At 39.1% G+C, this 24,434-nt stretch overlaps 1 protein-coding gene across 7 annotated transcripts in view; it reads left to right on the top strand.

Annotated features, from left to right (window-relative positions):
* Nucleotides 1-24,434, top strand: part of CNTN4 (contactin 4) — a 1,025,129-nt gene that overhangs the window by 893,516 nt on the left and 107,179 nt on the right. The gene's annotated exons all lie outside the window — the stretch shown is intronic.

The raw sequence follows: 24,434 nt of genomic DNA, 5'->3' as shown, positions 1-24,434 counted from the left end.
GCAATCTAGGTCTAGTCAGTAATTACAACAATACCATATGGAGTTTTCTAGCACTTTTATCCTCTCTGCCTGGTACTAATTTTAAGCTTCTGTCTCTGGACAATTTTGTTTAGGTTTTTAAATCTTGGCTTTTGTTCTCTAATCTTTTTTCTCTCACCATAAGAAGCTCTATCATAAGAATTAAGTAGGTTATAAAACTTATGTTTAACTATAGTCTCTCTCCCTCTTCCTATCACCTGGAATATTTTGAAGGAACACGCGGCAGATAAGAGCGGGCTGATTTTCTAGCACTTCAACCTTATTTTAATATTGACTAAAGCAAAACTAGTCGTGAAGGTGAATCTGCCATGAAAAGTCTTATAAAACATTCCATAGTTTTAACAGTCTTTAAAAAATAGTAGACAAAGGAGACAGCCAGGTGCTTACCAAAATCTAAGAACTGAAAATTAAGCGTCACACATAATGAGTGACATTAGGTGCAAAATCAGATTTAAAGATGAAATATTCCCTAGGGCTCAATTCTAATATAAATCTTATGTATTAGCATGACTCTGCCAATATCATAGTAAATGGTATTTACATGTGTCAATCAGGTGGAGTGTCTTAGGTCTTTTTTCTCATTGCAAGTCGCAAAATAAACACAAGTTCAGCTCTTCTCTGATGACTCTTTTCCTCCTCTGGGCAAAAAAAAAAAAAAAAAAAAAATAGTTGTAGCAACTCCAGACCTCAAGTCTGCAGATACTTAATTCCAGAAGGAAAGAGTGAAAATCATTGTTCAGAAAATCCCAGACTAAGTCTCATTGCCGATCACTGAGCTAGTTGGATCATGTGATCATCCCTAACCAATCACTGTGTCCAGAAGAAGTTAAATTCTCTGATCAGTATAAGCCTAGCTTCCATGTTTCACTCCAAGGTTTAGTGGTAAAAACCTGACAACATTATATCGCTGAGACTGGAAGAGGGGTAGCTTTTCAAATGACCTTCGCTAGATACAGAACTAGTGGATGCCGGGCATAGCTATCTATACAAGAAGAAAGTGTCAACATGGAAGATATTGTGTATGGAAAACAGTATGGAGGTTCGTTATAAAACTAGGAATAAAACCACCATATGACCCAGCAATCCCACTCCTAGGCATATACCCTGCTACTGCTAAGTCACTTTAGTCGTGTCCAACTCTGTGCGACCCCATAGACGGCAGCCCCCCAGGCTCCCCCGTCCCTGGGATTCTCCAGGCAAGAACACTGGAGTGGGTTGCCATTTCCTTCTCCAGTGCATGAAAGTGAAAAGTGAAAGTGAAGTCGCTCAGTCGTATCTGACTCTTAGTGACCCCATGGACTGCAGTCTACCAGGCTCCTCCGCCCATGGGATTTTCCAGGCAAGAGTACTGGAGTGGGGTGCCATTGCCTTCTCCGATATACCCTGAGGAAACCAAAATTTGAAAAAGATACATGTATCCCATTGTTCATTGCAGCACTATTTACAATAGCTGGAACATGGAAGCGACCTAGATGTCCATTGATATTTGAATGGATAAGGAAGTTGTGGTACATATATACAATGGAATATTACTCAACCATAAAAAGGAATGCGTTTAAGTTAGTTCTAATGAGGTGAATGAACCTAGAACCTATTATACAGAGTGAGGTAAGTCAAAAAGAGAAAGAAAAATATTGTATTCTAATGCATATATATGAAATCTAGAAAAATAGTACAGAAGAATTTATTTACAGGGCAGCAATGGAGAAACAGACATAGAGAATAGACTTACTAACATGGGGAGAAGGGAAGAGAGGGTGAGATGTATGGGAAGGGTAACATGGAAGTTTACATGACCATATGTAAAATAGATAGCCAACTGGAATTTGCTGTATGGCTCAGGAAACTCAAACAGGGGCTCTGTATCAACTTAGAGGAGTGGGAGGGGAATGGAGATGAGAGGGAGCTTCAAAAGGGAGAGGATATATGTATACCTAATGGCTTATAAAACAACAAAATTCTGTAAAGCAATTATCCTTCAATTTAAAAATAAATAATTAAAAAATAAATAAATAAATAAAAAGAAGATAGTATGGGAAAGTGGAACCCTCATGCGCTGTTGGTGGGAATATAAATTGATACAACCACTGTGGGAAAGAATATGGAGATTTCTCAAGAGATAAAAAATAAAATTACCATATGATACTTATAGGTATATCCTTAAAAGAATTGAAAATAGGAACTTACAGATTAACCAAGAAAAAAGAGAGAATGAGAATGAAATATATGGAAAATACTAATAAAAAATACTAATATGAGAATGAAAGAGGAGTATCACTACAGATCCCATGGACAGGAAAAGAGTAATTAATACCTGCTGGACTCAGCGCCCACACATTTGATAAACTAAATGAAGTGAGCCCCTTGCTTGAATACACAGTCTTCAAAAATTCACACAAGAAGAAATCAACAATCTGAATAGGCCTATATCTGTTAAAGATACTGGATCAATAATTAATAACCTTCCAAAACAGAAAGCATATTGCCTAGATGCATTTACTGTTCACTTCCACCAAAACATTTCAGGAAGAAATTATACCAATAAACTTATAGTCTCTTTCAGAAGACAGAAATGGAGAGAACACTTCTTAATTCATCCTCTGAGGCCAGCATTACCCTAACACTGAAACCACACAAAGACATGTGAAAGAAAGTACAGTTGACACTTGAACAACTTGGAATAGAACCGTGAGAGTCTACTTATGTGAATATTTTTTCAATAAATGCTACAGTATTACACGGTCAATGGTCCATCTGAGTGCACAGATTTAGAATCATGGATGTGAAGGAACAATAATGGGACCTGAGCATTTGTAGATTTTGGCATCTATGGGCCTGGAACCAATCTCCCATGGATGCCATGGGATGACTGTACAGATCAGTATCTCATGAATGTAGATGCAAAAATCCTCTCCCCATTGGTGCATTATAGGGGTAGACGATTAAGAGGTACAAACTATTATGTATAAAATAAGCTACAAGGATATGTTATACAACATAGTGAATATAGCCAATATTTCATTATGAATAAAAAAATAAAAAACTGTTAAGGAAAGATGAGAAATACATATTACTGCCGGGGTCCAGCCACGGCTGATCCAGGGTATTCGAAGGGGAGACGCCTTAGGCGACTATTTAAATATTCATCAAAGATATAAAGAGTAATAGAATGAGGATAGCTCAGTAGGAAAATTTAGTGGATAAAAGAGGCTGAGTAGCTTGGTTTACGCGGGAGACCAATAAAACTTCAAGACAAGAAGCTTGCACCACTTACGTAGGCCGCAGGCGTCCTTCCGTTCTCCCGAAGGAGAGGAGACACTGAGGCCTCCCCGGTCGGATCTTAGAAGCCCAGGCATAATTTGTAAGCATGGTGGGTTCCGCACTCCAGATGGAGACTCAGCCAGAGTGAGAGAGAGAGAGACACGGGGAGACCAGTCTTTCGAGGAACTGATCCCAATTCTTTATTTCCCATGGTCTACTTTTATACACTGAGATGTTATGCAAAAGTCACGCGGGGTCAGCAGTCCTGACTTTTATTAAAGTCAGGTGCTTCATACAAATGTATTCAGAGGTCTTAGGGGTGTTACATCATCTTCTGGCCAGGGGGGCCTGCCGACAATTTATGACCCTCTCCTTGTGACAGTGGTCGGTCAACCAGAACACTTTTTTTCTCCAAGGGTAATTATTCTTAAAACAGACGCCACCCAAATAAAGTTACATTCCTATAGGGTGAGGGTATAGTGGGTTTTAGTTAAGGAAAGAATTTACTTAGCCTAAGGTCTAACATGATTTATATCAAAGGTTAATACTTATTTCTTCTATATATTCATTAATGTGTGTAAGGCCAGGGGATATGGAGACTTAGCAACAAACATTGGCTCAACAAATGAAAAACCCTTCACCAACACAGTTTCTAATCAGCCCATTATACTTATACTAATAGTTTTCTAACTTTTCTAAGGAACCTGTTTTTAGAAGGTTTAAAGCATCTCGTGCCTCTCACGGTTGGGAGGCTGTGAGCAATCACATGCGGCCAGACAAGCCTGTCAGGGAGGCTAGAGAACCTTCAGAGGAGTTTGTAGGTTAAAACACTCTTGTCACGCCCAGGAGTTTTTATTAACTGGAGCTCTAAGTTAACTCCTTCTCTGAAAGAGGTGGTGGGGGACAGCCCCCAGTAAAGTCAGAGGTGTAGGGGAGAGCACAAAGTAGTAAAGTAGGCAGGCTCTGATTATGGGGGTAGATGCTCGAGGATTTCCAGGGGGACTCCTGAGGCTCGATCCCACCTTTGCGTATGTCGAGCCTCCTTCCTCATGACCTTTGTCATGGGTGGAGTGCCTCATGCCGGCCCCCAACATATTACTAAGTGAAAGAAGCCAATCTGAAAAAGTAGAAATTGTATGATTCCAGTTATATGACTTTCTAGAAAAGGCAAAACTATGTAGGCAGTACAAGGATCAGTGGTTGCTAAGGTATTGAAACATGGAAATTCATCAGCGTAACTCAGACTGTTGAATTCCCATGGCAGCCAGCCTTGAAACTTCCCTGCTACCTTTGCAATGTGTTCCTTTTAAACATTATCATAAACAATCTTCATTTGTTGAATTATCTCTGTCATCACTCCCCCCAGTACAACTGTGGTGATAAAGTGTACCTCAGGAAGCATTATGATATAATATAGAAAGCAAGAAGTCCCTTAAGAAGCAGAAAAAGTGAGGGATGCAAGAATGCAAGGGAGGCAGAAAGAAACTCAGGATAGGGGAATCAGAGAAGTCTTCATAAAAGACAACACCTAAGAGGTACCTTGGGCTTCGCAGGTGGCTCAATGGTAAAGAATCCTCCCGCTAGTTCAGGAGACATGAGTTTGATCCCTGGGTCGAGAAGCTCCCCTGGAGAAGGAAATGGTAACCCACTCCCATATTCTTGCCTGGGAAATCCCATGGACAGAGGAGCCTGGTGGGCTACAGTTCATGGGGTCACCAAAAAATCGGACACAACTTATCAACACAACAACAGCAATAAAGAGGCACCTCACATGATAAGGAAGCGGTGCATTTGTGGAGAGGGTAAGAGAAGACATTCCTTACACTTCATGAGTCAAGTGGTAAAACTAAAACTAGACTTCAGGAATTTAGATTTTATGGATTTCTAAATTCCTACGTAACTTCAGAGCAACAGGCATAAAAATAAAAAAGCCCTTGCATTGACTAGCTCTCTTGCCCAGTTCGTTTGACAAAGTTGTGCCCCTAGGAGACAGAAGAGTCAGCAGTCTTTTGGGTATCCACATACCTACAGACAAAGACATACTCATAGTTAGAACTTCTGAGGCATTAATTGAAATCAAAGGTCTCAACATGTGTGCCAGAGCCTTCCTCTGGATCATACTGAGTAAAATATATAAGCAGTTAACGATAGCTATAAACTATTTCTTCCTTCACAGGAATAAATATTAAAGGAAACTATGGCGATATTTTGACATCAAGAAAAGAATGTTACCCTTTGAAGTCCTTTTAGGTCAATGCAATTAGCTTCTAGGGGGAAATGTATTAAAAAATAAGGAGTTGTGTGATGTTTTCAGAGCAAGCTTTCAGAAGGCAATATATTTTTTTATCCATAATATGTATACAGTTTCTGTGAAAAGCTCTTTAAAATTATAAATACCTAGTCATATTTCACTGTGATGAAACCAGAAAGTCCTCAAGTCTATGTGAGGTGTTTATGAATTCTTTAGATTGATTGTGACTTTCATGGCCCTTTTCACCTTGATACCTCTAAACCTGTTGTGTGAAAACCATTGAGGAGCATCCCTGGTTTTAGAATTGGTGTAGACAGTCTAACTATTATTTTAATATAAATCACTTTCTTACCATGAAATTAAATACATACCTAGCCCACTCTTCATTTAATTGGGAGAACTCAGTGCAAAGAGTCAGACACAATGGAGCATGCATGCACTGCACATCCTTTATTTTCAGATTCGTATTGATTTGTGACTGATGGATCACAAAGAAATCTCCAGCTCATCAAAAATGATTTGGAATCTGTCAGAATCCTCTGGTGTCTTCTAAGGGTAAATTTCCCCAAAGGCTTTTAACACCTATTAATTCTGTATCTCACCAACTTTGAGAGTTTGCTGTCAGTTCAGAGGAAATATATAAGAAAATGTTAAAACCAGCTTAAATAACTTTCTAGTTCTATTTAATGTTGGTACAACTTCAATGAAAATATTTCAAGTCAGCATTTTAAATTCACTACCAAGGCTCAGGTAATATTTCCCGGACTCAATCATGTGGGCATGAAACCACGGCTGCTACACCTTCAAAGTCCTTTGAAAACCGGTCTCATGATATCTTTAGAAGAAATATTCTAAAATGAAATGAAGAACTTCATTTTCAGATGATTTTCTTTACATCTGTCACCTTCTTGGGTGTGAGTTTGGAATTTTAAAACACTTCTCTTTTTGAACCTGTAGAGATTGTCAGAGGCTGCATCCCTAGTGGAAATTGGTTTGAGGTAATTCCCAGAAAAAACTTTTGTTGAGACGCACCTCTGTCACTTTGGTTCATAGTAGAACTAGGAGAATGTAATATGTAATGATGACTAAAGCCCCTTTAAAAAATAAAGCTTCTCTCTCTTCTCTTGTCCACAGACATTTTAATATCTGTAGACACTGAATGGGTAATGACCATATCTTCACTTTTTGTCTATAATCTCTCTGAAACAAACAAAAAAAATCTTGAGGTAGCTTACAAGTTATATACAGTAAGACTTTTGGAATAGAAGAGTTAGACTTTGTACAAGAAGGGAGAAGTATATATTAGTAGTGATTTGGATAAATAAATATGAATATTTTGAGCTTCCTAGTAACCTAGGCAAATGGCACCCCACTCCAGTACTCTTGCCTGGAGAATCCCATGGGCGGAGAAGCCTGGTGGGCTGCAGTCCATGAGGTAGCTAAGAGTCGGACATGACCTAGCGACTTCACTTTCACTTTTCACTTTCATGCATTGGAGAAGGAAATGGCAACCCACTCCAGTGTTCTTGCCTGGAGAATCCCAGCGATGGGGGAGCCTGGTGGGCTGCCGTCTATGGGGTCGCACAGAGTCGGACACAACTGAAGCGACTTAGCAGCAGCAGTAGTAACCTAGGAAGAGAAATCAGTGAGCTACAAATGTTCATTATCTGAAAAATATTATTGAAAATAGTTTTCTCCCAATAGCCAATTATAAATAAATTTATTTCTTTAATCCAGTAGCAGATTGATTGCAGCAATTGTGTCCCGTTGTTTTATACTTGCCTATATTCATGCCCAGTGACAATTCCTTCCCATTTTGACTCTGTCCTTGGCTATGCTTTGGCCAGTAGAATGTTAGTAAAATTGATGCAAGCAAGTGCTTTAAAAGTGGTTGCACATTAGAGCTTTTCCTTTGCTGCTTGTCATTACCCTGCAAATAAAATAAACACAGTCTGCTGGATGAGGAAAAGAAACATAGCCCAGTCACCCTACCCCTCCAGCTAACACTTAGCTGATCCACAGACCCATGATAAATTATTTTTTTAAGCAACTTGGTGTTTTAAGCAACTGAATTTGGGTTCTACTTGTTATTCAGTGATAACTAACTGATACAGAGCCTCATATGAAAAGTATTTAATAAGACAATGAATAGTTCAGCAACTATAGGAAAATCTTCATTATAAAAAATGACAATCCTGAGAGCATCAATCAATTGAATTCAGTCGCTCAGTCATGTCCAACTCTTTGCGACCCCAAGAACCACAGCACACCAGGCCTCCCTGTCCATCAAAACTCCCGGAGTCCACCCAAACCCATGTCCATTGAGTCAGTGATGCCATCCAACCAACTCATCCTCTGTCATCCCCTTCTCCTCCTAACCTCAATCTTTCCCAGCATCAGGGTCTTTTCCAATGAGTCAGCTCTTTGCATCAGGTGGCCAAAGTTTCAGCTTCAACATCAGTCCTTCCAATGAGCACCCAGGACTGATCTCCTTTAGGACGGACTGGTTGGCTCTCCTTGCAGTCCAAGGGACTCTCAAGAGTCTTCTCCAACACCACACTTCAAAAGCATCAATTCTTCGGTGCTCAGCTTTCTTCACAGTCCAACTCTCACATCCATACATGACCACTGGAAAAACCATAGCCTTGACTAGATGGACCTTTGTTGGCAAAGTAGTCTCTGCTTTTGAATATGCTATCTAGGTTGGTCATAACTTTCCTTCCAAGGAGTAAGTGTCTTTTAATTTCATGGCTGCAGTCACCATCTGCAGTGATTTTGGAGCCCCCCAAAATAAAGTCTGACACTGTTTCCACTGTTTCCCCATCTATTTGCCATGAAGTGATGGGACTGGATGACATGATCTTAGTTTTCTGAATGTTGAGCTTTAAGCCAACTTTTTCACTCTCCTCTTTCACTTTCATCAAGAGGCTCTTTAGTTCTTCTTCACTTTCTGCCATAAGGGTGGTATACCTTGAAAGCATACCTCACATAAAAATAATTTTTTTTTTTTTTTGTCTCAGTGCCTACTACCTAAAATATTGTCGAGTTCCTGCTGGAACTCATGGCCACCTCTGAACCAAACTACATCATTAGAAACCAGCCATCCTTTCAGTCCTGCACAGCTACCCTGCATAGTACTGGGAAAGCAAAGGCTATTATTACTCTCTCAAATACCTGAAATGTGGATTGGAGACAATGAAGTTACCAGGCTGTGGTTTAGCTTTGGTGTCATGTTTCAGAGGTGAAAACAAAACCAGGTGCACAGGATAACCTTTGAGAAATATTTTATACAGAAAAGTTGGTCTAGAAAGCGTGCCCTAACTTTTTCAGTCCACTAGACACTTGAAAGTTTTGTGTTTTTGTTTTCAGTTGTACTTCCTATAAAAATCCACTGCCTTTTTCTTCTCCATCAAAGTCTGTTTAAGCTTGGGAGCAATATGCTGGCAAAAAAATATAACAAAAAATTGCAATGAAAAATGTAAGTTGTATGACAGATATCATTTGAACCCTGAAAATTAGTGAATCTGTGGACCTTAAAAATCATTTCAACCATTCTTTCTCATTCTTGAATTCCCTGTAAGAAAAACCTAACTTGTTTAGCTGTCTTCTGTTGAAAATACCTTCACTAACAGAAACTGGTGACCTTTCCTGAAGAATTGTACCCCTTAGGGGAATTTCATTTATTAAAATGTTTATTCATAAATAGAGTTTTTATCATTGAGTTTTAAACCAGCTCCCTGGTATGGTGCAGAAGAAAGCTGAGCTTCCTTTTCTTTAACAGTCTTTCAAATGTTTGAAGATAGCAGCTTTCCTGTCCCCAGGTTCACTCAAGTGTTTTGTTCACCACAGCTAAATATGTCAGTGTTCTTTGGTTGCAATTAGCAAAAATAACTTAGCTAACTCAAGCAAGCAAGAATTTTTACTGGGAGGATATCAAGGACTTAGAAAAATCCATGGAAGAAGAAGGTTTGAAACTGTTTGCCCAAGTTGGCTGTCTGGGGTTAGGGAACAAGAAATGCAGACGTTGTTTCTTTATGGGGGTCATTTGATCAGGTTGCCACTGCTGAGTTTAATAAACCCCAACCATCTTCAGGTTCTTTGCTCTGCTCTTCTAGGGGAATGTAGTTGTGTGTGGCCATTGTAGCATCCATCCCAAACCACAGGGGAAGAGAAAGCCCCTGACTACAGCCCCACCAGGTCAAATCCAATGGAAAAGTGTATGTGTGCTCAGTCATGTATGACTCTTTGTGGCCCCATGGACTGTAGCTTATTACGCTCCTCTGTTGATGGGATTTTTCTGAGCAAGAATACTGGAATCGGTTACCATTTCCTCCTCCAGAGTATCTTCATGACCCAGGGATTGAACCTGCATCTCTTGCATCTCCCTCATTGGCAGGTGGATTCTTTACCACTGTGCCACTTCCTCAAAAGAAAATGGAGGTGATATTATAAGGCGAGACCAGATGTTAGGTAGTCAAGAAGTAACAAAAAATGGTGAGCACCATTCCTTCATTCTCCTGTGAAGAGGTTTAGAGTCCCATCTTTCTTCTCCCCATGTATCATTACATGTCCTAAACACAGTTACATTTTGTAAGGGCTGTTGAATGGTGGTACTTTAGCGCCAACTGCAGTCTGATCAGCACAAAATAGAGTTGGTCCACCCACTTCCGCATTCTGGATGTTGTGTATCTATCCATGCAACCAAAAATTATGTTCACAGTTTTGGCAGCTTCATTATTCTGTTGTATCAGACTGAGTTTAGGTCACCTGAAATTTAGTAAGTAATTTTCTCACTGTTTCTCTAATCTATGCCATGATCATTTCTCTCCCCTCTATGTAGAATACACCCTCCTGCTTTCCGTTTTTGCCTAACTGACTCTTGCTTCAGATCTTAGTGGCATCATTACTTGCTTAGACTCAATCCCTCTTATCATTAACTCTTAAAATACTATGTGCTTCTCAATTATAGCACCTATTATGATATAATTTTTACATTTATGAATATGCTTATTTACCTTCAAATTGGTTTAGAGACAAATCTAAATTTCTTACTACATGGCCTGGCTCAAGCCTTAGCCAACAAACTCATGTCTTACCCCCTTCCTCCTTCCCACTAGTCTTTCTGTTCCTGGAACACACAAATCTACCAGATTAATGTCTATATTTTATTCTTGGCACATATTACTCAATGAAATTATAGCATTCATATATCTGCTTTATTATTTCTTATCTCCCTCCTTTCACTAAAATATCAGCTCCTGGAGAGCAGTGACATCATTTGTCTTTTTTACTGGTGTATATTCAGCACCCAGAAAAGAACAGGGCTCACAGTGGATGCTCAAGCAGTGTTTGTTAAATTAGTAAATGTAAGAATAGTTGTCCATAGGATAAATAGTCTTCTCCAAAAGAATTTAAGTCCAGTGAGGGCAGAGACCTCATCAGCTTGGCTCACCATTGCTTTTCCAGTACATTGCATGACACAGAGTGTGTTCTTTTTGCCTATATATTTAATGAATAAAAGAACATTATATTATTTGCATTTTTAATATTTTTGAACCTTCATAGTTCAGTTCAGTTCAGTCACTTAGTCATGTCTGACTCTTTGTGACCCCGTGGACTGCAGCACGCCAGTCTTCCCTGTCCATCACCAACTGTGGAGCTTGCTCAAACTCACGTCCATTGGGTCAGTGATGCCATCCAACTGTCTCATCTTTGATCATCCCCTTCTCCTATGGTTGTGATCCACACAGTCAAAGGCTTTGACATAGTCAATAAAGCAAAAGTAGTTGTTTTTCCAGAACTGTCATGCTTTTTCTATGAGCCAACAGATGTTGAAATTTGATCTGTGGTCCTCTGCCTTTTCTAAATCCAGCTTCAACGTCTGGAAGTTCTCAGTTCACTATGAAATCTTCATAAAGACATTTATAATTGTCTCTATTAAACGCCATTTATTTTTGTTTTCAGCCTAGCATTCCAGATGGTGGAGATCATTTAGGAGTTTAATTCTGCTATGCACAGTGTGGTTGCTGCCTTCTGATTGTACCCTGACTGATAAACAACATGGGAGCTCTCCTCCTTACCTTTGTGTCATCTGGAGAAGCAGTTAGTACATCTCCCCTGTCCTCATCCAAGTAATTAACAATCTCATTGGAGAAGTTTGGCCACTACCAAGATGGCATCTACCTAAGAAAATTAGACTATTGTCTAGTGATTTTTCTAGGACCCTCAATTATGAATATCCAATGTGAGTAAATCACACCTCAAATTAGATTTGTTTCCCACCAAATTGGCTTAGTAATTGTGTTGACTGTTCATTCACCATCTTATAAGAATTGGGAGACTTGAATTGAAATTGCCAGGTCTGCTAATAAGTAGTTCATTGTTTCTCTAACTTTAACAAGCATGCAAAATATCTAGGAGTTTTATTAAAATAAAGATTGTGATATAGAATATCTAGGCTGCAGACTTGAGATTCTGTATTACTTAGAAGCATTCAGATATAACAGTGTTGTTATTGTTGATCCACAACCATACTTTGAATAAGGAATTAGATAAGCCTGAATAATGATAGTAAACAACAATCTTCTGCAAGTGAAGGACTTCATAGTTTTCAAAGCAATATTTTGTAAATTATTTTTTTAATACTTGCAGTGACCCAATGCTTCATTTATAGAAGAGGAAACCATGATTTAGAAAACTTATAATTTATCTATGATTCAACATCTAATTCATAACAACAACTGGGAATTTAACCATGTTCCTCACTTCAGGAACTGTGATTATTCTACCTTAGACACTACTTCATGTCACGTCTGGGCCTCCTTAATCCATCCATTCACAGTGACTTTATTTATGCTTCTCAACACATCAGTCAGGATAGGGACTGAGGAGATCACAGTGAATGAGACAGAGGTCTCCCTGTGTTTTCTGATCTATAAACTGAATGGTGCCTCCCAATTCCAATGTTCATTGATTCTACTAAAGTACATCATATTTATAAAATGTAGTTGTAGAATTAAGGCATTATCTTAAGCATCATCTTCTACCTGCATGGTCGTAATTAATAAGCCAAATGCAGCAGGTCATCAATGCCATACAAAACGTCTTCCTGTATCCTTTGTCTCACTGCAGTCAACAGTGTCTGAATCTTTATTCACACCCCTTCTCATGTGTGTGTGCTCAATTGCTCAGTTGTGTCCAACTCTTTTGTGACCCTGTGGACTCTAGCTCACCAGGTTCCTCTGTCTGTGGGATTTCTCAGGCAAGAGTACTAGAATGGATAGCCATTTCCTCCTTCAGGAGATCTTCCCAGCCCAGGGATTAGACCTGCATCTCCCATGACTCCTGCATTGGTAGTGGATTCTTTACCACCTGGGAAGCCCTGCTTCAACTCATATTCACCTCATATTATTCATTTACTTCTCCTAGGAAATATTCCCCCCATGCTGTTTTTGGTCATCCTGGCCACAAGTGCCTAGTTTAGAGCCTCTTCATCTCTGGTCTAGTTCAACACTGCCCAATAGGATTTTATGTAATGATGGAGTTTTTCTGTATCTGCACTATTCCAGTATGTCAGCTACTGAATACATGTGTCTACTGACCACTCTCAAAGTGGGTATGGCAAATGAGGAGCTTGGATTTAAATTTAATTAATTTAAATGTAAGTAACCACGTAGGCTTAGCGGCTGTCTCTTGGGCAGCATACACCTGGACTCTTGCAGGAGTTTTCAGCCTGGTTTCGCTGGCTTCCATCTTGCACTCACTTCATTCTCCTTACTCACTCACTCACATGATCTTTGAAAAATGCAGATATAATGGTATCCCTCCCATGCTTCAAGTCCTTTTCCCCAGGATAAAATCTTTGTTGCAAGGCTACATACAGGCTTTGTGACCTGGTCCCTTGCTGAGTCATCCAGCTCCCTTTCTGCCTCAGAGTTAATGCCTGGCTATGAGGTTCTGTTGTCACATCCATGCTTTGCACGTATGTATTTAATTTCTACAAGCCCTTTAAAAATCAGTGTATCACCATGAAAGAACTTTTTCAATTAATTCCCTCTTAGGACTTCTGTCAAATGTTCTCAGTATAGCCTTCAAATACATATATCCCCTTCAAGAAAGAAACCACACTGTCTAATCTATTATTTATGGATCGTAATGGTGATGAGATTTTTATTTTTCACCAGCCTGTGAGTTTCTTGAAGGCAAGGACTATTTCCTATTCACATTTATTGCCCAAGAACCTATTAGGACTAGTAATCGCACATAGATAATGAATGAATGTTAAGATAGAAAAGAGAGAGGAAAAAAGGAAAGAAGCAACTCAGGTAATATAAACATTTTTTTTTAAATTGGCTCTTCATTATTTGGAAAGTGCAATTTTCCAGTTAACTTTATTTTCTTATCATTAACAGCTGGTGTAAATCCAAGTTGGACATGGTGTTTGGAAGGCTTTCCTGTAAACAAGTGATATTCTGAATTTAGTTTAAACTGTGCAAAATAAAAGATTTTATGTCCTCTGCACAGGCAGATTGTTTCAATGAGCCAAATCTCTTTTCACTGAAGTGTCTGAATCTGCTACGGTATTGACTGGCGACACAATTATGAACTTTTCAAGCCAGAAAACACTAAATCCAACCCCACCGTTTTTCAGAAAAGGAAACTGTACAAATCAAATGCCCATGATTAGGCAATAAGTGAGTGGTGACTTCAGTCAAACTTTGTGTGTATGTCGTTGTTGTTATTCAGTCACTAAGTTGTGTCTGGAGAAGGCAATGGCACCCCACTCCAGTACTCTTGCCTGGAAAATCCCATGGATGGAGGAGCCTGGTAGGCTGCAGTCCATGGGGTCGCTAAGAGTTGGACACGACTGAACGACTTCACTCTCACTTTTCCCTTTCATGCATTGGAGAAGGAAATGGCAACCCACTCCAGTGTTCTTGCCTGGAGAATCCCAGGGACGCGGGAGCCTGGTGGGCTGCCGTCTTTGGGGTCCCACAGAGTCAGACACGACTGAAGTGACTTAGCAGCAGCAGCAGCAGCAGCAAGTTGTGTCTAAATCTGACTCATGGACTGTAGCATGCCAGGATTTCCTGTCTTTCACTATCTCCTGGAATTTGTTCAAATGCATGTCCATTGAGTCAGTGATGCTATCCAACTATCTCATCCTCTGGCACCCCCTCTTCCTCTTGTCTTCAGTCTTTCCCAGCATCAGGGTCTTTTCCAGTGAGTCGGCTCTTCCCATCAGGTGGCCAAATTATTGGAGTTCAGCTTCAACATCAGTCTTTCCAATGAATATTCAGGTTTGACTGGTTTGATCTCCTTGCAGTCCAAGGGACTCTCTAGAGCCTTCTCCAGCACCACAATTCAAGAGCATCAGTTCTTTGGCACTCAGCCCTCTTTATGTATGTACATGCAGATATTCTAAAAGTCTTAATTCTGAAAGGAAAGGCATTTTGTTTCTACTTACCTGCTGCAGAGGAGTTTATGAAAAACCATGACAACAATTTTGATGAGATTTAACTTCAAATAAAAGTTGCAGAATTGTGCCCCCTTTTAAGAGTGGGGTGGATCTTATGTCTTTAAACCATGCCCATTTTCAGTTGGGGAAGTCTGCCTTATCTCAAAAGCCCGTGCCTTTGGGCTTCTGCTCAGATGGTATCAGCTGGAACAAATAAGTTGAGATCACATTTGCTGTTTTTCTGCACAGATCTCAAGAACAGTTCCAAAAATGGTTTGTCAGCAGCTGAACTGAGTACAGAATCTGTGGGCACGTACATATTTTTTTCTCACAAGAAAATCACTTTTTAAGCTTCTTGGAAGTTGATTACAATGTTTTCTTTCTCCTCCTTCCTCAAAAGTAAGATAAATATCTGAATCTATCATTTGATATTTTGGAATGTATTCCTAAACAGCTAAAGAACTGCTGAGAAAAACTGTGGAAGGGCCAACCTAAATGTATTGGGTATATAATCTCTCCAAAGAACCCTGTCCCCAGGAAGACAACGTAAGGTGAAAATTCTAACACTTACCCAGGGAATTTGTCCAATCGGGAGGATGAACTTGACAGGGCCACACTTCTTTGTCTCAAATAATTTTTATCTGAATTTTCTGGAAAACAAACAGCACTAATTACGAACTTTGATTTTTTAAATAATTTTATTGCTTTTAATTTTGGCTGTGCTGGGTCTTCATTGCTATGTAGATTTTTCTCTAGTTGCAGAGAGTGGGGCCACCCTCTAGTTGCAGAGTGCAGGCTTCTCTCTGTGGTAGCTCCTCTTGTTACATAGCTCCCAGGCTCTAGGCCACAGACTAGTAGCTGGGCATGCAGGCTTAGTTGCCACATGACATGTGGGATTTTTCTTGGACCAGAGACTGAACCTGAGTCTCCTGCATTGGCAGGCAGATTCTTTACCTCTGAGCCATGAGAGAAGCCCTGATTTTAAGTCAGAAAAACATTTGATCACATACTAAAAGGTCCAAATACTTCGTCTTACATCTCATACAGTCAAGGTCATTTTGAATTCATAGTCTTTCCACAAGCCACTTCTCACAGGAAGAGTTCCCCAGCAGCTCCACCACCATCACCACAGAACAAACATGCTTATAACATCTCTGAGTCATCCCTGCTCTAGGTTGTGAACACAGAAAGAAAAAGGATTCTATTTCATGAGCATAGAGTCTGGTGAAGAGGTAGATAAGGAAGTGGACAGTTATAATCAGCATAAGCATCCGTACTGACCCCTTCTGGTGTTTCTCCATTTGATGCATCATCTCTCACCATACACATACTATTTCTTCTCTGTCCACCCTCTCGCCAGTAAGACTGTATCTGTCATGACTCCTGGGATTGCAGATAACAGAAACCCAACTCAATCTGGCATATGATGGATTTTTAAACAATTTTATGGAGGTATACTTAACAAAGCATAAAATTCATCCATCTTAAGTGTCAAATTCAATGAGTTTTAATACATATAGTAAGTTTCACAACTATCACCATAGTCCTGCCTTAGAAAATTTTCATTACCCTTCAAAGGGAATTTACTGGTTTGTGTATCTGAAAATTCCAGAGTTTGGTCTGTGTGCTAGTGAAATATCATCAAGACTTGATTTCTCTCAGTTTTTTTCTCAGGCAAGCTATACCCTGATAGGAATAACAGGTGACCCTTGCCAGATCATCTTCCATTTTATAACTCCAGTAGAAAATGCTTACCTCTTTTCCAGTTGTTTTAGTAAGTATCTTAGAATGACACTTATTTACCCTGATTGGACTAGAGTAGGTCACATGCCCACCCCTAAGCCAATGACCTTAACCAAGAGCATGGGATACTCTCATTGGCCATGCCTGAGTCACACGAACAACCTCGTGGTCAGCAGATGGTATTATAACCACCAAACTCTGCGGTCTGAGAATAGGGAGACATGGCTTCCCAAAGGAAAACAGGGATTATTGTTAATACTAGGCAAACAGGAATGGATTCTAGGCAGGCGGGTGGGTGTCCGCTCCACAGGAGAGCTTGATCATCACAGCAATGCTGCTTCTTTTCTTCTGAATCCCCTGTAGTGGTTATCACAGTGACTTTTAACATAGCAGTTGCTCAGAAAGTGTCTGTAGCCTGATTATATTTAGACTAAAACATAGAGCAGACCAAGAATGAAGGACTCTGTGTTTCTTTATTTTATTGTTCAGTTCAGTTCAGTCTCTCAGTCGTGTCCGACTCTTTGCAACCCCATGAACTGCAGCACACCAGGCCTCCCTGTCCATCACCAACTCCCAGAGCTTACCCAAACTCATGTCCATCAAGTCGGTGATACCATCCAGCCATCTCATCCTCTGTTGTCCCCTTCTCCTCCTGCCCCCAATCCCTCCCAGCATCAGGGTCTTTTCCAATAAGTCAACTCTTCACATGAGGTGGCCAAAGTACTGGAGTTTCAGCTTCAGCATCAGTCCTTCCAATGAACACCCAGGACCAATCTCCTTTAGGATGGACTGGTTGGATCTCCTTGCAGTCCAAGGGACTCTCAAGAGTCTTCTCCAACACCACAGTTCAAAAGCATCAATTCTTTGGCGCTCAGCTTTCTTCACAGTCCAACTCTCACATCCATACATGACCACTGGAAAAACCATAGCTTTGACTAGATGGACCTCTGTTGGCAAAGTAATGTCTCTGCTTTTGAATATGCTATCTAGGTTGGTCATAACTTTCCTTCCAAGGAGTAAGCGTCTTTTAATTTTACGGCTGAAGTCACCATCTGCAGTGATTTTGGAGCCCCCCAAAATAAAGTCTGACACTGTTTCCACTGTTTCCCCATCTATTTCCCATGAAGTGATGGGACTGGATGGCATGATCTTAGTTTTCTGAATGTTGAGCTTTAAGCCAACTTTTTCACTCTCCACTTTCACTTTCATCAAGAGGCTTTTTAGTTTCTCTTCAGTTTCTGCCGTAAGGGTGGTGTCATCTGCATATCTGAGGTGATTGATATTTCTCCCAGCAATCTTGATTCCAGCTTGTGCTTCTTCCAGCCCAGTGTTTCTCATGATGTACTCTGCATAGAAGTTAAATAAGCAGGGTGACAGTATACAGCCTTGACGTACTCCTTTTCCTATTTGGAACCAGTCTGTTGTTCCATGTCCAGTTCTAACTGTTGCTTCCTGACCTGCATATAGGTTTCTCAAGAAGCAGGTCAGGTGGTCAGGCTACAAAAATTAGGAAGATGACTAATATACTTAAAAGCTGATAATTTGAGATTTATTCTGAGAGGCTACATGGGCAAATGACAGAACAGCTGGGTGTATATAGGAACCCAAAAGTAGGTTCCAACCAGACTCTTCCCTTTTATAAGGAGTCCACTGTATTTTACATGCCATTATATGTCAGGCTGAGTTGGGTTTCTATAAATGTGTGTATATATATATATATATATATATATATATATATATATACACACACACACACGCACACATATATATATACACACACAGTTGGCCTTTCTTAATGCTTTTTTCACAGAAAAATGACCCTAGTGAATGACCTGGCATCATTTCAGTGGTGTAACATAACATATTCACTGTAGATGGTGACTGCAGCCATGAAATTAAAAGATGCTTGCTCCTTGAAAGAAAAGCTATGACCAACCTAGACAGCATATTAAAAAGCAGAGACATTACTTTGCCAACAAAGGTCTGTCTAGTCAAAGCTATGGTTTTTCCAGTAGTCATGTATGGATATAAGAGTTGAACTATAAAGAAAGCTGAGTGCCGAAGAATTGATGCTTTTGAACTGTGGTGTTGGAGAAGACTCGTGAGAGTCCCTTAGATTGTAAGGAGATCCAACCAGTCCATTCTAAAGGAAATCAGTCCTGAATATTCATTGGAAGGACTGATGCTGAAGCTGAAACTCCAATACTTTGGCCACCTGATGTGAAGAGCTGACACATTGGAAAAGACCCTGATGCTAGGAAAGATTGAAGGCGGGAGAAGAAGGGGATGGCAGAGGATGAGATGGTTGGATGGCATCAGCTACTTGATGGATGTGAGTTTGAGCAAGCTTCAGAAGTTGGTGATAGAAAGGGAAGCCTGGCATGCTGCAGTCCATGGGGTCACAAAGAGTCAGACACGACCGAGTGGCTGAACTGAACATAACATAAGCTGGCAAGGAACCCAGCACATTGTAATTTGTATTCAGCAAACATTTTTCTTCCCAGCTATACAAATCTTTACCTGTAACATAAAAACAATGCAAAATCCCAGAATGTTTGGAATAAATAATTTAGCACAATGAATACCTTGGAGTATATCATCTGTAGAAAGAAATGAAGTTGAAAATTGCAAAGACACAACTTATACTTTAAAAGTAAAATTTATCCTTAATTTATAAAAGGAAAATGCTTCCTAACTAATTTTAGCATCCATAGAAACTTTATTTTCCAGTGACTTTTAAAGTTTTATTTCTTGACAGGATCTTCAAAAATGGCAATCCTATTTCATTCTTAACTGCAGTATGACAATTAAGATGCTGTAAAAACTTGCAAATTAGGTTGTAAACAGCAGCAATGGAAGCATTAACTCTTTTAAACCAAATTTCCTAAAGTGCACTTTACATTATGCTAGAGATAGATTTTAAACATTAAGCCTGAGTGCTTATATAAGAAGTCCAGTTTTCTATTTCCCAAGCACAGTGGTATAATTGTAGCTCTAATTTATGACATACTTTGTAGGATCACTGATTAATTATACAGACCTCCTGATGTTTTGTACTCTTTTCAACTTTGTTTCCCTCTGCTATTTGACCACTACAAAGCGAATATCCCTAAATCACTTATTATTCAGATTACCTCATTTTAAAAAATGAATTTACTATTCATATCCATTTTTTCATGTATCATTCTAACTCATAAATGTTATTAATAATTCTTCTCCTTATTCTTGGACTGAGCTCATACATGTACACATACACACAAACACACACTGACTTATTCGCTCCCAGGCACACAATCAAGAAAAAGCTTCTAGTAAATTCTTTATCTGAATTTTACCATCTCCCCAAGGCAAACATGTCTAACAATTCTGCCTGAGATCTTGGACACACAGATAACACAAAAAAGCATACTTTGTTGGGGTTAGCATTAGCAATCTAATTTTTTTCAATGATTAGAGATATCAATTTGAATAATTTGCTACTGTGAGTTCTTTGAAAATAATTATAGTACCTTTGGCTTGTTGCTTGAGATTATCAGTATTTTCAGGACTTCTATATTCCGTTCATCATTAAAGTTTAACATTTATGCAAAAGTGTCCTTTACCAAATTTTCCAAGAATTATTGTGTGCTGATCATTGGAGGAAGATTTGTCAGAAAACTCTTTTGTGCATATTCAGTTCAAGTATGTTCAGATATTATCCTGTCCTTCACTTTAAGTAGGTCAGATTCACAATGATCTGTTCTCCTCAGAACCCACCCCTGCAATATCCTTATCAAACTCCCCTTAACACTGGCATATCTAAATTATATCTTCTGTCGGTCCCCAAGACACCTTTAATTGTAGGGGCTTCCTGCTCCTTTCTTAAGCTCTTCACTTTTTCTGTCATCAGCTTCCCCTTGGAATCAGGAAAAGGTCCTTGCAGATTTGGGCTATTAAGTAGAAGCAGACCCATATATCAATTCCTTAAATGTTCTGTCGTCATGAGAATTATTTATTGGAACCCATTACCTGTGTGACTTTCCAGTTCTTTTTAGGTGGTTTGTCTGAAAAGAATAAAGACTCTTCCTTGAAAAGAAATAGCTTTCTTGTCCAGCCAGGGAGGAAAAAAATAGTGCAATGTACCAGGTTCCTGTGTATATTTTTCACATGGCACTTGGTTGAGTATTTGTTGAGAGAAAAGAAGATTTAGGCAAAGACTCAGGTTGCTCATGGAAGTTTCTCCATTCTAGACCTGAAAGTGCAGAGCACATACAAATAGTTCCCCTGGAAAAGAGGATACCAAAATATTAAGTTTAGCACATAGAGTCCTTTTATGGGCTTTATAGAAAATGGTAATATAGCTCACACACTTGGATGACTAAAACTTTTATGGCATCTCTTTTTACTCCAGGACACTGATATCTCTAGTTTCATCACATGGAGGCCTGTGAACTTTCAAAAAATAAGTGTATATACTTGTATTTGTGGTGGAGAAGGGGATGGGGAGAGAATGTTATATTTTGTTTCCAGTTCTTAAAGAGATCTCGGACTTCTACCCACCAGAAAAAGGTTAGAAATCAAGGTTTTAATCCAAAAGATTGTCCCTAGTGTCTAAAATTCTCAAGACTAAATGAATTTTAATCCAATTATCATGTGTACTGTGTATTTCTTTGTACATAAAAGAGTGCATGAAATAATAAGCAGACATAAAAAAGTGTAAGACTTTGGGCCCTGCTTTCTAGAAATTCTTTGGATAGATGGGGTGATGGGTTATTAAGGCAGTACACGACAAATGCCATATTTGTATCAAAAAGTCATGAATATGCAGTATTGGGACCTGCCCCACACAGGTTGATGGCCAACTTGGTCAAAATATTGTAAAAGGATCTTGACCCTGGGAACTTGGTTGAAATAGATGCATGTTTCACCAAGTGTAAGACTCACCCCTCTCCAAGGACTCTGCCTTAGATGTTACACTGAATGCCAGTGAATCACATGGTTCTCTTTCACGCCTGAGTCCGTCAAGGAGAAAGTCAGTCTGGTCCTACTGTGTCTGAACACTTGAAATCCTGGTTAATACCTCTTTTGCCAAAGAAAAAGCAGGCCATCAGCTCAGTATCCTGGCAGATAAGCAAACCCAGCTGGAACATGATAACTTAGGTATGTTTTTATCACGTTTATTTTTATGGTTAACATCTATTGATGGCAGTGATGGTGGCTTCTATTTATAGTAGCCATATAAAGTTTGCCTAATTTAATTACTTTCATTTTAAATTTTGAGCCATTTGAAGAAAATATTGTGACTATTAATTACAGTAATGGTACAGAAAATAATAAAAGTGATCATTGCAGCTAACATTTATTAGGTGTTTACGATGCAACACCACAGTTATAAATGTTCCATGGTTATTTTTACATTTAGTCTTCTCATAAATCTTATAAAACGGAGATACAGTAATTGTTTTATTTTAATTTTTATTTATTATTTATTTGGCTACACCAGGTCTTAGTTGCAGCACATGGGAAGCTTTACTTGCAACTTGCAAACTCTTACTTGCAGCATGTGGAATCTACTTCCCTGACCAGGGAGCAAACCTGGGCCCCTGCATTGGGAGCATGGAATCTTAGCCATCGGACCACCAGGGAAGTCCATGTTTATTATTATTTTACACATGGCAGACTGGAGCCCAGAGAAGCCAAGAGACTGTCCCAAGTCACGTGTCTAATATATACTGGGGCAAGGATTCAAGCCATCTGCTGGTACATACGAAACTGGGAGCATGACAGGGAGTTTGGGAAAGTGTGGGTTATATGACCATGATGGTGGTACAGTTAGGAGCTGATGTCCTTCTGCAGGAAGTGGAAATAGATGCCGCTGGTGTGCAGGGCAGGTGGTGTTATGGGAATTTTAGCTGGGCCCTGACAGTGGTGTTCTGTTGTGATTTTTGCAGGAACTAGGAAACTGCACTTTGATTTCTTCTCTTAGCAATATTATAGGGACCTGGGGTGGGGATTTGAAACACATAAACCATGATCCTGCAATTCCCAAAGAGTTGAAAATTGGGTACATAATCAAATTAAAACATTTTTTTCCAGCATGGCCAGTATAGCTGTTTGTGTTGTAAAAGCTTCTTCTCCTTACCAAATTTCATAATCTATACAGTGAGCCTCCCTTTCTAATTAATAATTAACACTGTCTTCCAGGCATTTTAGTCACTTCAAGGTAAAGGAAACTTCTGTGATTACAACTTCATTATGTTTGTAAGTTTTCTTCTCTTTTGTTTCTGCTTTAAGAGAATAATGTGAACACAAATTTCTCAATACTAGAAAAAGAAATTTTAGCAAGTAAAATCCAAAAAAAAAAAAAAATTATTTAACTATAATCAAAGATCTAATGGCAAGTTTAAGGAAAACTCCTCACATGGGGTAATGATAGTTTTGTTTCTTATTTTGTTTCTTTCCTGAGCTCTCCAGCACCACAGAATGGCTTGGTAGAGAGAGCAGACTTTGTAATGAGATCTGAGTTAGAAAACCCACCCCTTTCTTTACTAATTACATTAACCTTGGACATTTAATTTACTTCTCTGGATTTTGTTTTTTCTCAACTGAAAAATTGGAATAATAATGCTTCTCGGGATTGTCATGCAGATTAAATGTGATGTATTAATACAAGCATCCAACAGCACCCAATAGTATGTTGTAGGTGCTTTTTCCTCCTTGTCCTGCCCAACATTCAACTGAGTATGTATTTAAAGACATTCCTCTGGGTCTTTTGGTCCATCTCTATACCTATCCTCTCTTTTATTTCCAATTATTTCTAAAGACAGCTATACTTGGTTATTAAACTACTCTAATGTCCTAAGAGGTTTTTATATAAAACTTCCTGAGTGCCTTGTAGTTTAATAATACATTTTTCTCATTATAAAATTAATATTACTTATTATGATGCTTTGATAAAAATATATAGAAGTATAGAAAATAAAATATTATATTACCTTCCTGTCCCCACCTCATTTATCTTCCTAGTGCCTTATAGGTTTATTTGAAAGTATCTCAGGTCATAGGAAAGTGGAAGAAAGGAATTCTAAGTATTATATTAATGGAGACACAGAGAAGTCCTGCCTCAAGGAAAGATAGCAATTTAAGAAATAAATTTTCAATAAAACATGTCCTTTAATTTATTTCTTTCTTCACAAGACTTGGTATTTTTAGTGTTATTTGTAATGTATAAAATTGCAAAGTTTTACCTGCTCAAGAACTATATTTCCCACGTTCATTCAAGCACCATGTCACAAAGAATAATCAAAATGAACTTTACAATATTAAATACTCATCTTGCCCTGGGCAGTAGTTCCTTCCAGGTTATTTTATGAAGCTTTGAAAACTGTTGTTCAGAGAAAGTTAGACCCAGATCAAACCAGGTTAAACAAACATGATTTTATTTTCTCTTCCAAGCGCTGCTGCAGGCAAGGGCAACAGGCTCTGAACTGCTGGTTGTTCTGCAGGCAGAAATACACAGGTTGTTCAGGGGTTTATTAAACTAGAATCTGATGACAGAAAGCAAATTATCTCTAAGGGAACTTTATCACCAGGGTGTCTGTGCAGTAGCACAATGTCTATTGCTGCCTTGCACACTACACAGAAAGATCAATGACAGGTTGGCCTGAAATCACCCTTAGACTAAGTCTCTTCCCACTGACCTTC

Source organism: Bos indicus, chromosome 22, assembly GCF_029378745.1.
Source record: "Bos indicus isolate NIAB-ARS_2022 breed Sahiwal x Tharparkar chromosome 22, NIAB-ARS_B.indTharparkar_mat_pri_1.0, whole genome shotgun sequence".
Taxonomy (NCBI): Eukaryota; Metazoa; Chordata; class Mammalia; order Artiodactyla; family Bovidae; genus Bos; species Bos indicus.
Note: the sequence above shows the minus strand (reverse complement) of the source record. Positions and strands in the feature narration are given on the sequence as shown.